Below are 17,236 nucleotides of genomic sequence, written 5' to 3' on the forward strand. Positions count from 1 at the left end.
ATTCTTAAAAAGAGCTACTTGGCCCTCCCTGGTGGCGCAGCGGGTTAAAGCACAGCACTGGGAGGCTGAGGCCACTTCAGCATGAGTTCGATCCCCACCTGCCCCGGAGGTGATCACATGGCGTGGCAGACCTCTCCTGACCCGCCCGCTGCTCCCCTCAGCAGTGTACTTCGTTGATCTGCCTGTTCTGCGCCCCACTCTGTCTCTGGTGAAGCCTATCACCGCCTCTGAACCTCTGGCCTGTACCCCAGTTCTGTATGTACAAATAAATAAATCTTAAAAAAAAAAAAACAAACCAGCTACTTGTAGAGCAAAGACCCATGGAGTTAGGAAGGGAAGGCCGGCCTGAAATCCTCTCTATACATCCAAGTCTGACTATTCTTTTATTTTGGGGTGATCCTTGATTATATTATTATAGTTAGGATTCGCAAACGTCACATAGCAATCACTCCTAGTTGTTGTGACTGTGTCTAACGGAATTAGATGCCCTGTGTCCCCAAGACAAAGCCTCTAGCCCTTCTGTTTTCCAGGAAGTGGGTACTCCCTGTGCCACAGGTGAGCTATGAGGGACATGTTTCCCTTTCAAGCAGCCACTGTGTGAAATGATGTTCAAATGCGGGACGCTGACTGCCAGCACTTTTGCTCCCCGTTGATCACCTTTTTTTTTAGGTGATTGGCCCTGAGCCAGGAGCAAGTGAGCTAAAAAAGGTACATTGTGGTTCCAGAGCTCAAATTTAAGACAGAGTCAGCTTAGTCAATCATTACGCGATGTAAATATGCTAAAGCTGAAGGTATTTTAAAGTGCTTCCGGTTGTATTTGCTTGGAGCTTTGAGAGAACAAAACACGTGGGTATAGTCAATAAGGTTCGTAGAGCAGGGATGTGAGGGGAGGAAGAGGCCTGAGAAACCACTGTAGACAGTGGTGAAGGTCACACCCCGTGACAAAAGGAGACCGACAAGGCCCCTCGTCAGAGGTCAGAGGCTGCTCTGCAGGAACCGGAAATCCTCGACTCTTCTGTCTATACCTCTTCCTGAGCAGCAGGGACCTCTCCAAAATAAACAAAAGACGATGGGAAAAAGGGCTGGGTGGGAAGAGGGATGAAAAAATTATGCTTTTGAGAAGTGAAGTGTCTTGTAAAAAGGGTGTTCAAGTCTGTGGCAGGTCAACCTATTACTGATCAGATGTCACCAAGAAAATCCAGTCCCAGTGAGTGCAACAATCAGGTGCTGTTCATGTAAGATCAGAGACGCATGTCAATGCTAGAGTCTCCTGCAAGTCTAAAGAGAACCGGACAGATTATGAAGATGTAAGACTTCAAATTTGTCATTAAGCACAAAGCTAAAACTTCTTGGTTCTGGGCTCATTCATGGCCATTTTTAACCAGGCCCAGGATGTAGCTGATGGACACTGGGGTTCACTGAGCATCACGGAGCCTGGAGGGACTTGCTCCTGTGTTGAGCTAATGTTTCCTCATAGTTAACTATTTGTTAAAGTTTCACAAAGCTTGGAAATTGGTGATATTTGACAAAACCTGGTAATTGTGCTTATTTTTTCCCCACAGAAAACTATATGATAATGGATCAGAATTACAGCCTGCCACAAGCAGAAAATATCCTTCAAACTGCCCAGGGATCCTTAGGTAAATGGAAAAGAATATAGACAGTGGCTCTTAATATTGTTTTATCCCCCCAAAGGTATAGAGATAGGAAAGCAAAAGTTTGTGTTCAAGTGACAATTTTTATTTTTACAACTCCATAAAAGAGTAAGAAAGCACAATCCCTTAAGGAAATAACTGTTAGCCTGAGTTTTCTGCTCATGGTTGTAAATTTCGTTGCTCTGATTTGACAAGTTGGCATTTCCAAAGTCAAACAATTATGAGTCATGTTAAGTTGGGAATTTTCTTTCTTTTCCAAGCCAGAGTGAGTAAGGAACCATTTTTTTTCCCCCTACAAACAATTGAGACCTCAGGAAGCTGGTATCATGCCCTCCCTCTCTCCACTCATGACGTTCTCATACCTCCCCCTTCATGAACGAGGCCAAGGAACACTCACCAAGCCCCCTTGGCTCTCAGAGACTTGTCTCTGGGCCTGGGGGCTCTGACCTGGTTTGAAATCTTACAGAGCAGCAGAATTCATCACTTCTTACTTTCCCTATTCCCTTTTTGATGGCTCTGCTGTCTAACTGCTAAACAGTCAAACCAACAAACTCCTACTCACTGGTCTGCTTTGCTCCCTGGAACTTCTCTCAGTGTCTCTCGGTTCCTTTCCAGGGCTGTTCCTATACTGGGCAAACAGCTCTCCTGGACTCTCAAATTTCTTCAAACTAAACTCAGGCAGACCCTTGACAGCCTTCTGATGCAGGCGAGTCAAAGAGAGGCAATGACAGATTTAGGATGCAAATATTTATGTTCCAAATCATCGTGCAGTCCCTCCGCCAATAAATAAATAACTCACCATAGTTAATTAGTACTTTGTGGCTTATACATTATTTCATGAGCCTCATGCCATCTGTGAGGTAAGATTTCTGTTTTGGACTAGTGCAGGCTGTGCCTGGAGTGGCTCATCTGCTGCTGGAAGGTTCTCGCGCGGGTCCTCTAGGTGCTGGGCCCTGACAGCATCGGTGTCCCTCGGGCGCCGTGTGAGAAGTGCACGTTCTCAGAGCACTCAGCCTACTGAGTCAGAGGCTCTGAAGTACAGCCCAACACCCTGTGTTTTAACCAGGTGATTCTGATGCATGCCCAAGCTCAAGCTTGAGAACCGCCTCAGTCTGTGTGTGTGTTACCTGCCTGTAAGTTTGCTAGATTAAAAAAAAAAATTAACAAAAGCATCACACCAGTTGATGTCTAGGTGGACTCTTCTCCAGCCTCCCCCACCCCCTCACACGCCCCCAGTCTCTCACTTTGACATTAGAGGAAGCTACTGACTTACATCATAAAAACAGAACTAATCACAGGCCAGTGGTTGTTTCTAGATGAACACATTTTGTGTTCTGTCTTTTATAGGTCTCACTACAGAGGAAAAGGAGGAGAAAGAACCCTCTCTGTTCGACAGGAGTATAAATGAGCAGTTAATTACTGTAGATAAAGGAGCACTTGAAGGAGCAAGTAAACAAGGTAATAATCTATGTAGATTGAGTCAGGTAAGATACTTGCACAGGGATGGCTTCAGGAGGCATCTGTTCACCTTTCATTGTATTTTGACAGAATACATGTCAGCACACCTCTCATTTGCCCACAAAAACATCATTTGTTGCACTGGACTATGGTGATGGCAGGAGGGTGATTTGTGATGGGAAGCCCACGGGGATTACAACTGAGATGGAAAAAGGCACAAAATGATGTAAAACAAATGATTGTATTATTTAAAAAAACAAAACAAACAAACAAAAAAACATAATTTGTGCTTAAAATGAGTTAAACTAATGCCAGGAATTTGACCATCCTTTCAAGCACTTTTATGTTCTTCCTGCACAGTCGGGATCATTCATAACTGGCATTTGCAGGCACTGAGGCTCCCTGACCAGCAAGAGGGTTACGTGCCAAGTGTTCACCAGGTCCCGATAGGCCAGGCCTGTTCAGAGCAGGGAGATGCCGTCAGAGGGCTAAGTGCTGGGACCGAGCCAGGGCGCACCGCCACCAGCCACCTCGGCCAGTTACACCTGCCTGATACTCCTTACTTGAGAAGTTAAGTGTTGGATTACCCAGCAGAGACCTTCCAGAGCTCGATGTTGCTGCTTCTGGACACAGCTCAGATGGAGGCAGGAAGCTGATGTGGCCAGTTTGCTCCCCATAACCCAGGAGAGCCCTTGGCCAGCATTCTCCTGCATACATCACTGGCTCCCACTCAGCCCTCCACACACCACCACTCAACTGTGGCGATGGTGTCTGGTTCCCTGATTTCTTTTTCATTTTTGCAATGAATGGGCTGTTGGAAGTTCTAGGGTCTCTGATGACATCTGGGGTGTCTTTCTTTTGAGCTCTGTTAAGATTGTCTGTATTTCCAAGCCTACATTTGGTGGCATTCCAACTCTACTTTCAAGATTTCTGCAAACCCATGGAGGGGTGCAAGATCATGGGGTCATCTCTGGCACCGTGTTTACCTTACATGAGGATTTCCTGAAGTTGGGGGTGGGTGGGGAGCAAGGGGAGATGCTCAGATCAAATACTGGACTTTGTTCATAGAGCCACAACAGTGGGACTTTCCAGCTCTCATGCCCTGGCTCCTCCCCCTGTCTGGACTCCCTTCCTGGCCTCCTACAAACTATGACTTGTTGAACGTTCTGTTTAGTGGCTTTGCCGTTTGCCAATTTATATCCTCACACTCTCGCTCTACCAATTCACAGCTTATATTTGCTAAACAAAGCCAGTTCCTCCCCCAATAGGATATCTGGACTTAGCGTCTAGTTGCTGAGGTTTTAATTTCTGCTGCAGAACAAGTAGGCTGTCCCTGTGGCTCTGTGCGGGGCCATCTCTGTTGACTCTGCTGTGCATCTCCTCTTGCAGGCATCCAATACAGGAACGTACCATGTACTCAGCTCTTGGACTTCCTCCAGAGGAACATCATCACGACCGCCCTGTCGGTGGCAGGGATCCTGGTGGCCATAGTGCTGTTGCTGTTCTTCTTGACTGTGTACATCAGGAGGAAAAAGCCATTGTGAGTGACTCTTAGCAGCTTTCCTTCCAAGCACTCATGGGCATTTTCCCCCATGTTGCTCCAGAGCTTCCTGCTGGTGCCAGATTTAGGAGGTGGGCCTAAGCCTTGTTGTGTGTGAGAGCCACCTGCCTTGCTTCTTAAAAGTACCTACTGCCAGGCTGTTGGATTTTGTATGCTCCTCGGTGGTTCTAATCGACAGTCGGGCTTGGAGGTTACTGGCCTAGACTGTGCTTGCTCACCACAGATGAGGATACACCTTCCCCACAGTGAAGCTTCTGACGGGGGAGATGGTGCAGCCATGGCTGAATAGGAATACGGTCGTGGTAAAGAAAGGCAGAGCTGATGCTAAAAAGGCGGGGCGCTGAAGCTGCTGGAGTTGTTGAGAGTGGCAGCTTTTCGGTCGTTCGCACTGGCACAGCAGTGCTGGTTGTTTGAATATTGAAAGATGGCCCTCTTGTGGGTCCACACCGACTTCCCCATCTTTATCATGATCCTTCAAAGGAAGGGCTAACATCTCCACCAGCAGCCCTATGGGGTCTGTCCAGACTGGCCAGTGCCTGTGTATTCCAGCTGTTAAATATTCCTATTATCCCCCAAATGACAGCGCTCAAGCACAGGGACTCCAATTATGTGTAGACTCTAGAAAGCGACAGCTCCCAGATGATGACTGTGCAATAACCGTACCTGGATATAGCCTGCGGCCTCAGTCTGTCTCCTGGGAACGCACAGGCCTGAGCCCTGGGAAGAACAGTGGCTTGGGTCTTGCCTACAATGTTGCCTACAGTGTTGGCTCCTCAGCTTGTCCACAGAGAAGGGGGGCTGTGTGAGGAAGGGTGAAGTGTCTTCCCCCCATCCCCTCACCACCTGACTCCGAAGCTACAATATTCAATTCCCAACAAGTGTGATGTCATCTCCCCTACAGGTATCCTTTAAAATGCCAGAACTTTGGGACTGGTGGCCCAACCTTTGGCCCTCCATATCCACTTTCTCCTCTGAGATAGGAAAGGGTTCCCTGGAGCAAAGGGAGAAACCCAACTGTGAGCATAGTTAGGGACAGAAACTCAAAGAGCCCCTGGGCGTACGCTTGACCCACCCTGGAGTCTGACTGGGCTTAGCCATGGCCTGCCATTTCCCTTCTGTGCCTCTTGGAGCTACCCAAAAAAGTGACTCTGGGCCCTCCCTGGTGGCGCAGCAGGTTAAAGCGCAGCACTGAGAAGCTAAAGCCGCTTCCGCATGAGTTTGATCCCGCTTCCGCATGAGTTTGATCCCCACCTGCCCCGGAGGTGGCCACATGGCGCGGCAGACCTCTCCTGACCCACCCGCTGCTCCCCTCAGCAGTGTACTTCGTTGATCTGCCTGTTCTGCTCCCCACTCTATCCCTGGTGAATTCTCTCACCCTCCGCCATCTCTGGCCTGTACCCCAGCTCTGCATGCACAAATAAATAAATCTTTAAAAAAAATTATTTATTTGTGCATACAGAACTGGGGTACAGGCCAGAGGCTCAGGGGTGGCAAGAGGCTTCACCAGAGACAGAATGGGAAGCAGAACAGGCAGATCAACGAAGTACACTGCTGAGGGGAGCAGCGGGCAGGTCAGGAGAGGTCTGCCACGCCATGCGGCCACCTCCGGGGCAGGCGGGGATCGAACTCATGCGGAAGTGGCTTTAGCTTCTCAGTGCTGTGCTTTAACCCGCTGCGCCACCAGGGAGGGCCCAAATAAATAAATCTTTAAAAAAAAAAAAAAGTGACTCTGTCCTACAGAGATGAATCAAACTGGGAGTTTGAGCAAGTTATGAGAAACTGGGGCAAGAGGAGTTTCCCAGAAGCAAAAGGAAGAACAAACCTTCGTGATGGGAAGTTGCATCCCAGCCCTGAGAAACATCAGCCTTTGTCAGGGCCCAGTGAGTAGACAGCAGACATTCCCCTGCGGGAGCGTGTGATACGGTTTCGTGCTTTGTTTCAGGTGTCCTCCGGCAAACATGACGTACAATATTTTTTTAATGAGTGGAAAGACTTGGTGGCAGAAGTTTCAAGAAGATGCCAAAAAAGACGTCAGAAAACTGACAAAGAAAAAGAGTGATTCTTGCATCTAAGCCAGGTAGTGGGCCAGCCACACCAGGACTTAAAGCCGTGATGAGAGGCGAGTCTGCATCTGAACACCACGGCGAGGCAACTGGATTTCTGACAGTGAGGTGTAGTCTACAAAACATTTCCCTTCTTGTTTCAGTCTTGAATGGACCAAGAAAAAACTGCTTCCCCACTGGATGCTTATATGTTGGGGTGGCACCGAAGACCAATGCAGGACACTGAGCACATTATCCCAAAGACAAGCTTGATAAGCAGTGGATTACTTTACTTATTAAAGCGTTAATTCATTTATTCAGACACTCATTGAACAGATATTAACTGAACACTTCGACTTATGTAGAGGCAGTGTCAAAATACAGTGATAAAACTAAAGATATTCCAGTCAGGCATGGCCCTCATGGGCTCCTGAGGAAACTGCTGACAGCAGCTGAAGCCTCTGGCAGGGGATTGATGGCTGTGTTCCTATTGCTAGAGTGGCCCAGGGCATGAGAGGTGGGGTGTCTCTGGGGTTCCCTAGGGGAGAAGGAAAAGGGGTGGAGGACTTTCTGTTGGTGCTGTGGGGGGCAAAGTGACTGGCTGTAGTTGAGTCAATACTCAGCCCTGGGCTGGGTGGAGGGTCCAAGGGAGCATGGAGAGAGGGTCCAGGGAGGAGAGTCCTGGGCTGTCTGAAGTGACTGGAGGGGAACACTCTACCCTGCATACGTGGCTGCACAGCCCTCCCCACCCCCTAACCCCCCTCGGGTCCTCTGGCTCCAGGACCCATCCATGTCCTGCCGCTGTGGCTGCAACCTGATAGTCATGGACACCTTCTTGTAGCACCAGTCAGCTACAGAAGGGGGAACCCCATGAGTCCCTCTAAGAGCACAGTGGCAGCCTTGGTGCCTCACCCTGTGTCCCAGCGGAGAGACCAGGCCTCTGGGATACCAAAGGGTGGGGACCAGAGCTGGTCGGAGGTGGCATTCAAGAAGGAAGTGTGGCCCAAGTAAAGGGTCCTGATAGGAACCCGGCCCAAAAAACATCTAAGGGCTTGGCCTGAGGGCCAAGCATTTGCCACAACTGGGAGGAATCTAGGTGGGGTGTGGTAGCTGGGAGACATTGGGGTTCTAATGGAAGGGGTGGCCTCAGGAGGGCAGGAGAGGGGTGGAGGGGGTCCTGCCCCCAGGATCTATGGATCAAGGCAAGACCAGAGCAGAGACACGCTGGCATGCCACAGTGGGCATGGACCTGTGACCAGAGGCCTTGCTGGTGCTCACCCTGGCGCTTGGACTGTGCTTGATACCGCTGGCCATCTGTTGCTGAGAAGGCACTGGTGGCTCTTGCTCAGACAGGTGTAGTTCCAGACGCTTCAGGCCTCTTGTGCTTGAGGCACTCTCTCAGGCTTGCCCCTTCTCCATCTGGAGAGGCTCCATCCCTCCTGTGGACTGCCAGCCTTGATGTTCTTTTCCTAGATCTCTTGGGTCATCTTGTGAATTCCGCCTGGGCCCTTTCCTCGTCTTAATAAGCTGTACTTCTGAGAACCTGTTGTGTATGTAAATTCCTTTTGGCGTGATCGTCCATACTTTATTTTTTTATAACAGTTTCTTTTTACATTTTTTTGTGCATTTTTCCATCTCAGTTGCAATCCCCTTGGGTTTCCCATCCCCAGATCATCCATACTTTACACAAGTATGAAGACCACTGTTAGAGGCCACACAGCTAAGGCAGTCGGGGCTGCAGTCTAGAACCACAGTCTGTGCTTTAGCCATCGGGTAGCTCCACCTGTCATGGCCCCATTCTTCAGAAGGATTCTTGGGATTTGTTACTGGATTTGGCACCCACTCAGGTAATCCAGGACTATCAGACCTCAATAGCCTTAACTTATTACATCTGAAAAGGCCTTTTTTTTCCCCAAAGAAGTCACAGGGTAGGGATTGAGATGTGGGCATCTTATCAGGGGCCACTGTTCAAGCCACTCAAACTACATCCAAGGCAGGGCTCCATGCACTCGAACGGGAAATTGTGCAGATGTGAGAACAGATAATTTCCTCCAGACTGAGAAGGTAGTTTGATTCTAAAGAATGAAGCAAACACAACCATTAATCACACTTAAAATTATTAAGTCAGAGTCAAGAGCCAGTGGGCATAACTTGAGACTGAAGAAATATGCAGAATTTCCACCCTAACAGGGGTTTGATTATACTCTGAAGCTTAATATTTAACTCAAGAGTCAGAATTGGCGTAAGACTTCTTACATCAGGGGTCCAGGGGAGGTGTTATGTGCATCTTTGTACTACTAAGATGAATAGTTTTGTGTATGGCTCACGGACACAGGTTAATGTGGGTGAAGAAACAAAGGGGAATTTGGTTCTCTCCCCAGAGCAGGGTGCTAACCGCCACAGGCCTAAGAGAGCACGGTGCAAGAGGGAGTCACTTTCCTACAGAGATGAGCAGGTTGAAAGACCCTCCCTTCATTCCCATTTTCTTTGTTCACAAATGTTGGGTGGGGTGTTCAAAATATAAGGAGACACACTCCAGGTGAATGTTCTATTTAACTGCCTTTCCACGCTTGTCCCTGACCCTAACCTGGCTGGTCACTACAGAGTCCTCTAATGGATTTCTACAGAATTCTGAAGCTACATCTTTGAGCTCAGTTACCTACAATGATGATGGTGTTAGTCTACCCTAATTAGGAAAAAAGAGAGGGACTGTCGGGTGGGGACAAGACACTGATGTGATGTGGCCACAGGCCAAGAGAGCCAGGGTTGTGGTTGTCTGCAGAAGCGGCAGGAGGGAGGCAGCATTCTCCCTAGAGCCTCTAGAGCCTCCGCTGGCCTGTGGCCCTGCTGACTAGCATTTAGCTCATGGCCTCAGGCTAGGACCATAAATTTCTGTTGTTTAAGCTGCTGGTTTGTGGGACTTTGTTCTGGCTGTCCTTGGAAGCTAATCCACGGCTATTTAAACTTCCCTGATATTTGGAGTCTTGAGGGTATGTCCGATTGGGCTGGGTGGGGGTCACTGGGATGAGGCTGTGAGGAGTGGGGGGGGGGGTGTTTAGGGAATCAGAAGCGTGCACAGTGTGGGGGCAGACCACCAGGCCCTCTGTGGCTGTGGCCAGCGGGGTGCCACTTCCGTAGGCAGACAATGCGTCTGATGGCAGGTGTAATACATAGAGGTGCTGGTAGCCCCAGGCAGCTTACGTACCCCTCCCTCAGTAGTACCCCCCAACCCCCTCCCAATAGAGGGGGCCGCACTGCCTGTGAGGCTGAACCTGCCAGGCTGGATGGCCAATCCCAGGAGCAAGGGATGGAGTGAGGAAAAATTGGTGGAAACTGGGGAGAGATAAAAGTGTGTGTGGTGGGGAATAAGGTGGAGGGGAAGGATGGGAGAAGGGAGGGTGGGGAAATTGGTGTTGGGAGGAGGAGGGTGTGGAGGAGGAGGGCTTTTCTTTTTATTGCGGTAACATTGGTTTACAACACTAGATATGATTTAGGAGAATAGATTCACACTTCCTCAGATGTATGTCACCACACCACACCCACCACCAAAGCACCATAGTCCTCCATGGTAGACCAGCAGCCTTCCCCTCCCCCACCCAATCATCCCCTTCTTCTCCAGCAGGGGGCTCCTTTGTGTTCTCCCTTGGCTGCAGGGCAGTGATTGGTGCCCCCATGCCCATCTCTGACTGAGAGAGGGGCTGCTGCCCACGGGATTCAGGGTTGAGGCTCTGGGTGCTTTCTGAGCGGAGATCCCAGGTCTGCCAGTTAGCAGCTGTGAAGCACCAGGCTTCAGTTTCCTCTTGGCTTCAATTTCTATATAAATGAAGTGGGCTCACAACTTCTATAAAAATGAAGTGGGCTTTTGAGAGCATAACTGTCCCTTCACACACACTAGTACTCAGTGAATGCTGGTTGTGAATGTTCTTTTGGCCCAGCACCCTTCCTGTCTTCCTCCATTCACAGCCTCGGACTTCTTTGGGGTTCTTCTCCAGGTCAGCGTGGGCTGGGGCATGTGACCTGATCCTCGCCACTCCTGCATTCCATCTGCTGGTCCCAGGGACTGATGGAGGATGGGCCAATCAGCCAATGAGCTGTGTAGGGGCTTTTGCTGACAATACTCAGAGATTCTTAGTCCTTAAGTGGAATTTGAAGTTGAGTTACTATCTTGGACCAGAGGAGAAACATTTTCTGAGAATAAAACCAACAGGTAGAGGGGTTAGCAACCATGGGAGCATCATTTGAGCCCTGAGAAAGCTTTTCCTGAAGCCAGTGTCTGGGTTTTTCACCCACCCATGCCATATTTATTGGACACTATTATGTGCCAAGTGTCACTCCAGTTCCTAGGGATGCAGCCAGGAACCAAACAACTCCTGCCTCCGAGAGGTCACCGACCTGCCCTCAGCCTGGAATGTTCTCATGATATTTCCAAGGTGTCTCCTGAGTCTCCTTCGAGTCTTGACTCACAGGTTTCCCCCTCAGTGAGCCCCGCCCTCACCTCTTTGTTCAAATCACACACCCACATACCTTTCCACCCTTTCCTGATGTATTTTATTCCTTAACACTTGAAACCACCTGATCTACTCCCTAGGACATTATTTTGTTACTTCTCCATTTTCCCCACTAGGATGTCAGCTCTGTGAGGGATGAAATTTCCATCCGTGCTCCATTATGTTTAGAACAGCGTTGGCATAGAACAGGCATTAAGTGTTCAATAAATAGGGGACCCCAAAAGGATTACCTGAAGAAATGACATTGTTATTACAGATTGAATCTTCAAGAAGGCCTCAGCCTCATGATGACCCCGGGGGCGGGCACAGCACTGGAGGCTACAGCAGATCTGTTCTTTTTGACTTAAGCCAGATTGAATTAAATTTTTGAGGGGATGTCATTTGAGTTGAAACCTCAGTTGAGTTTGAGAGGATGCAGTGCCCAGAGCTGCCCCTGGAGATCACAAGGGGACCCCATTGCTACAGGAGAACATGCAATCAGTAGCCCACTTTAGAAATTGGGAAAACTTAAGACGCTGTTGATGATGATGGCAATAATGGAGCATTTGCTTTGAGACCTGTTTCACAATAGCCCTATGAGGTAGTTGCCATCATCACCCCCATTTCCCAAATGAGGAGTTAAGGCCCAGAGAGGTCAAGTAACTTGCTCTGAGTCACGCAGACAAATAACAAATAGACAAATAACAAGGAGATAAAAATCCACTCAGAAGGGGCTCTCCCTAGTAGCATAACGAGTTAAAGCACCGCATTGTGAAGCTCTCTGAAACCACTGCAGTAAGAGCTTGATCCCCCATCAGGGAGCTGACCCACATGGCATGGCAGACCTCTCCTGACCCACCAACTACTCCCCTCAGCAGTGCATTTCAGTACATCTGCCTGTTCTGCTCTCCACTCTGTCTTTGGTGAATCCTCACACCCACCACACCTCTGGCCTGTACCCCAGTTCTATAAGTAAATAAATAAATATTTTAAAAAAAATCCACTCAGAGGAAGGCAGGTAAGGAGCTGCATGACTGAAAGTGTCCAGGTGGGAGGGGATTCAGGAGGGGCCCTGGAGGAAAGTTCTGTCCTCCTTTTGGGGATCATTGTTTTCAGGGTGAAGAACCTCCACCCCAGCCCACCTGTCCAAGGTGTCCCCAGCAGTGGCCTGGCATCCCCTTTATTGGGTGGCAGCTCAAGTTCTGGCGAAACTTGGCACAAAGCCCCAACCTGCCAGGTTTGAGGGTTGTGAAGAATCAGAGAGGCAGGGCCAGAGAGTTCAGACTGCGACTCTGTGAGCAAAGGTCTGTGGGGGGTGAGAGTGATGGATCAATTTATTCAGAATCTGAAGTGCATATTTGCTCAAAACCAACCTGGCAAAGGCACCGTAGCTAACCCAGCCCATGTTTCCATCTCTTTGCTCTTTCTCCCGAATGTTAAAGAGGTGCATTCACTTCTGCTTAGATAGAACACGGGATCTTATCTGCACACGCATCTCAGAACGTCCAGAGTCTGAGGGCCAGGATGTAGCTCGGGGTCCTGGTGCCTTGTGGAAGTTGGGAGCCCCCTTCTCTAGCCTGAAGACCCTGGAAGCAGGAAGACTCTGGTCCATCTGTGGGGTCCCACAGCCCCCCAAAGCTGCTCTCTCCTGGGTACCTCAAAGGCTGTGTGGTCACTTTCCAGTTCTCTGGGAGGCTGGGACCCAAAAAGCTAACTTTCCACTCAAATTTCCTGCTTCTCTATCCATCAGTGCCTGGGTTATGGGGCTGGACTTCACTTTAACACCAACTGGTTATCTGGTCTTTGTTATTTTAACCTCTCTGGTTTCACTTAAACAGCTGGAGAATGGGTTAGATGGATTAAATTTTAAACTGCTTACAACATAGTAAGTCCTCAATAAGTGCTCTGTTTTCATTGTGATTATGTAGTTTGGATGCTGTGATTTTTCCTCTCTAGTCTAAGGGGACATTCTTCCCTTATTACCCCTAAGGAGGACCCAGGGTAGAAAAAAGAGATTTATTTCTCCCTGCTTGGTGAGGAACAGAAATCTAACAAAAGATCGATATGGGAGAAAAGAATCCCTACCTGGAAACTAGAAAAAAGATTTCTTGAGTGGGACATAAGAGGGAGGGTTTAGGAAACGAGGGGCCAGTAGAGGTTGGGGAAGAGGGTCCCTGGAAAGGAGAGCTTAGGGTGGAGCACAGAGGAAATGTCAGGTAGGTAGGGGAGTTGAGCCCCCAAGGACTGCAGGACCCAGAGAACCAAGTTCCTTAGAGTCTCAACGGTAGGCTTGGGACAATTCCTTTCAGGTACCCGAGGTCCCACAAGTGGCAAGTGTTGAAGAAATTCCCGCATGTCCAAGAGAGCAGGAAATGGTGGGTGAGAGGCCCCCCAGCGTCCAAGGGGCTCTGGGAGATATGGGATGGTGTGGGTGCCAGGGACAGGAGCGGCCCCTGTCAGAGAGCAGCCTTGGGTCAAGAGGACCCAAGAGGACCCAGCTGTGACTTGCGGTGCCTAGACGGGGTGGATGGGTGTCATTGGGGTGTTGGTGGCAGTGGTGTGAGGGGAGAGAGGGAAAAGGGCCGGGGAAGAGTTGTGGCTAGAGCAGAGGTGGTGGTCAGACAGGTGCAGCTGTGGATACAAGGTCAAGGTGGAGGTGGGCTGGGATCAGTCGGGGCAGCCTGTGTCTTGATGTTATGACACGTTGAATCCTTTCCTGACCCCCCCCCCCAGGCTGTGCTGGGGTTACTCTGTGCAAGCACACCACCCTGGCTTCCACCACCCCAACCCTGGTCTCTATCTTGACTCAGCCTGTGAGCCATTTGAGGGCAAGGACAGGGCTGCCCTTGAGTCTTGATGCTTGGTGCTCGTAACCTCTCCTCGCCAGCTTTACCCTTCCTGTGGAGTAAACAGATCACACATATGAGCGGTTCAGCCATGGGCAGGCCCTGGATGGATGGATGCCTCCTTGGGAGGGGAAGAGGGGGTTCCGATAAACCTGGGGATCACCCTCCCACTTTCTCTGCCCACCCCCGATTCCAGCACACTGCTCCCTCCACTTTCTTCCTCAGGTTTGAGAGGTACTATCAGAATCGTCACTCTTTCTAACCCCTGTCTATGGCTAGCCTCAGTTTCCCCCACCACGCAGTGGGTACTGCTTGGTCCCGGAAATGCCCTCTGCCCTCCCTGGAGCACGTGGCCTCTGATTTTCCTTGAACACAGCACTTTGAGACTTTGACGTAAACTTCAAACACAGCGCCCTTTCCTGTCTTCGCATCAAGGAAATAAGTTGAGTTTCAGAGAAACCTGCCGCCAAGAGCACATCAGGCCTTCCGCCCCAGCTCCCAGCCCGGCCTGGGCCTCCGCACTGCCGCGGGGGTGTCCAGGTGAGTGGCCATCCTTCCTCTGGCTCTCTGGCCCTCTCCTGCCAGCACAGAGGGCGTGGGGGAGCAGCTGGCAGAGGGTGACTAAACCCCTCCCATTCCCAGCAAGAAACCCTGGGTGTGCAGGCGCCTTGGGTTTGGCTGCAGAGAAGCCCAAGTTGGGTTTGTGAGCCCTGATTCTTATCTAGGACTGGCCCATCTGGCATTGGGGGCCAGAGACCTTCCAGGCGGCCGTCTACTCCGACACCCATCGCACACCCCCAGGTAAGTCAGTCCTAATGGAGCAGTACCCGGCCGCCATCTCAAGGGGTGGCCTGGGTCTGGCGGAGGAAGATGGGGTCAGGAGGCTACTGGGGAGAAGCAGGAGGGCTACAGGACTGGGATGGTGGTGTCAGGAGAAGTAGCAAACACAGCTCGTGGCTGCCCCGAGGGAGGCAAGTCCTTCTCCCAGAGCTTGGCGGAAGGTAGTGTGTCCCGGGGACATAAAGATCTCCACTCAGCCCCTGGATTTCTGCTGGCTTCCATTAGGGTGGTTCTCTTGGCTCTGGGAAGCAGAGAAAGCACCAGAGAAAGCAAACAAATACTGGGGCTCCCAGCCACCTGAACATCAGGATGACCCCAAGGGACTGTGCACAAAGTGCTGACGATTCCCTTGAGGGCACCCAGGACTTGCTCTTGTAGTAGAGCTCAGGTTACAGGGGACCCAGAGGGGTGAAGGGGCAAATGGCTCTCATCCTATCTGACTGCTGTGTGTCCTGGGCAAGATGATTGGCTTCTCTGAATTTCAGCTTAGGCACCTACAAAAAGCAGATGCAAATATCAGCACCTCGTATGTGCTTAGCTGATGACAATGAGAGGCTGGAGAAGGTGTCTTAGATGGGAAAGTCTCGCAGGAAGGAACAAGGGCTGTGTGGTGGGCAGCTCAGAGGAGCTGCATTATTTTAGCCAGGCAGCAAATGTACAGCAGGTGCCTAAAAACCCTTGCTGTGAGATTAGGGACAGGGACTTCGGGGATGGGTAGTTCTCGGGTATCACCTGAGAAGGGTCGTCTGCCAATGTAAAATGACTTTTTTCCTTTCTCACCTGCTGTCCAGCTTCACCCACACGGCCCTGGCAGGGACACGCAGCAGACAGGTGGGCAGGATGTGTGTTTACATGAACATACAGGCCAGGCCTAGACACAAGTCCTGGCCCTGCCACTTACTGAGTGTGCTGTGTGCCCTTGAACAAGTCACTGTGCCTTGTGTGCTTCAGGTCCTGAATCCACATATCCTCCACTCACGGGGCTCTCATGAAGACTAGCGAATGTGTCTACGTGTCTGGCACTTATTAGAGCAATATGCTGTATGAATCCTGCCCCCGCGCCCCCTTCCCCCATCCTTGTTATTATACCTCCGGGCAGGCTCAGGCTCTTGACTTCAGTGCTCTGGAGACTCTCCTGGCAGCTGTAGCCACCAGATGGTTCCCCGCTGGTCACTCCCTGCCCACACCAAAGCAAGGGGGTGAGACAGTGGTTCTGAAATGGGGCCAATTTTGCCTCCTCTTGGCCTACCCTCTCTCCCCCCAACCTGGGGGAACATTCCATCGCATTTGGAGACATCTCAGTCATGATTTAGAGTGTGATGGCCACATCTAGTAGATACAGGCCTGGGCCACGGCTAAACATCCTGCAGTGTACAGAACAGCCCCATCTTGTCCCCGTTTCTCTATCAGGCGCTGTCCTTCCTCCTGACTCGTCCAATATTCTCCCCCCACCCCCACCCCCAAGCCTTTCCAGCTCTCTTTGTATAACTAAAGAGCTTACGGGAAGTTCCCTGGTGAGGACACAGCTCTTAGAACCCAGGTAGCAGAGGTGGGGTCAGGGAACTGGCCCTCCAACATTGTTCAGTCAGCAGACAGTCTGCTGGATGCTGGGTGAGACCAACCCCTCAACACTGCACTTTGAGCCTGGCTAGCTCTGGCTCTGGGTGGACACGGGTGCCCGGGGAACCCAGCTCAGATCCATGGTTCCATGGTCCTCGTGGGTACTCAGTAAAGTAAACGGTCAGTGCCAGCTGCAGCTCAGAGCCCAGGTGGGCTCAAGTCCTGACTGCCACTTGGCTGCCATGTTGCTGTGATCGTGACATTAACCTCTCTGCCTTAGTTTCTTGAGTTGACGCATGAAGTAACATCCCATCGAATGGAGCTGTGGTGAGGATTATGTTGAACGGATAATGCCCAGACATGGTGTAGTGAGGTCCTTGCTGTTGTTGTTCTTACCCTTGGAGGGATATTTACAAGGTCATACCTCACTTAAGATGGGGCTGCATTCTGGGAAATGTGTCTTTAGGCGATTCGTCTTTGTGCAAAGGCTGCGGAGTGTACTTACATAAACCAGGGGGGATGGGCTACTTCGCACCTCACTGCATGGAGTACCCTGCTGGGACCACCATGGTTCCTGTGGCCTGTTGTTAACTGAAGTGTGGTGAAGCGATCATGACTGTATTGGGAAGAAGCAAGGCTAAAGTAGACAACGAGACAGCAATAAGCCTGGCCTTGAGGTGTGCGGCCTGGTCAGAGGCAGAAATGCAAAGAGACTATGGTCATATGTGGCCATCACAGCTGTGATGTGGGACGAGGAGGCCCTGGGAGAACAGAGAGCTGAGGCAGG

The sequence above is a fragment of the Condylura cristata genome, unplaced genomic scaffold (genome assembly GCF_000260355.1).
Source record: "Condylura cristata isolate star-nosed mole 26May11 unplaced genomic scaffold, ConCri1.0 scaffold00020, whole genome shotgun sequence".
Lineage (NCBI taxonomy): Eukaryota > Metazoa > Chordata > Mammalia > Eulipotyphla > Talpidae > Condylura > Condylura cristata.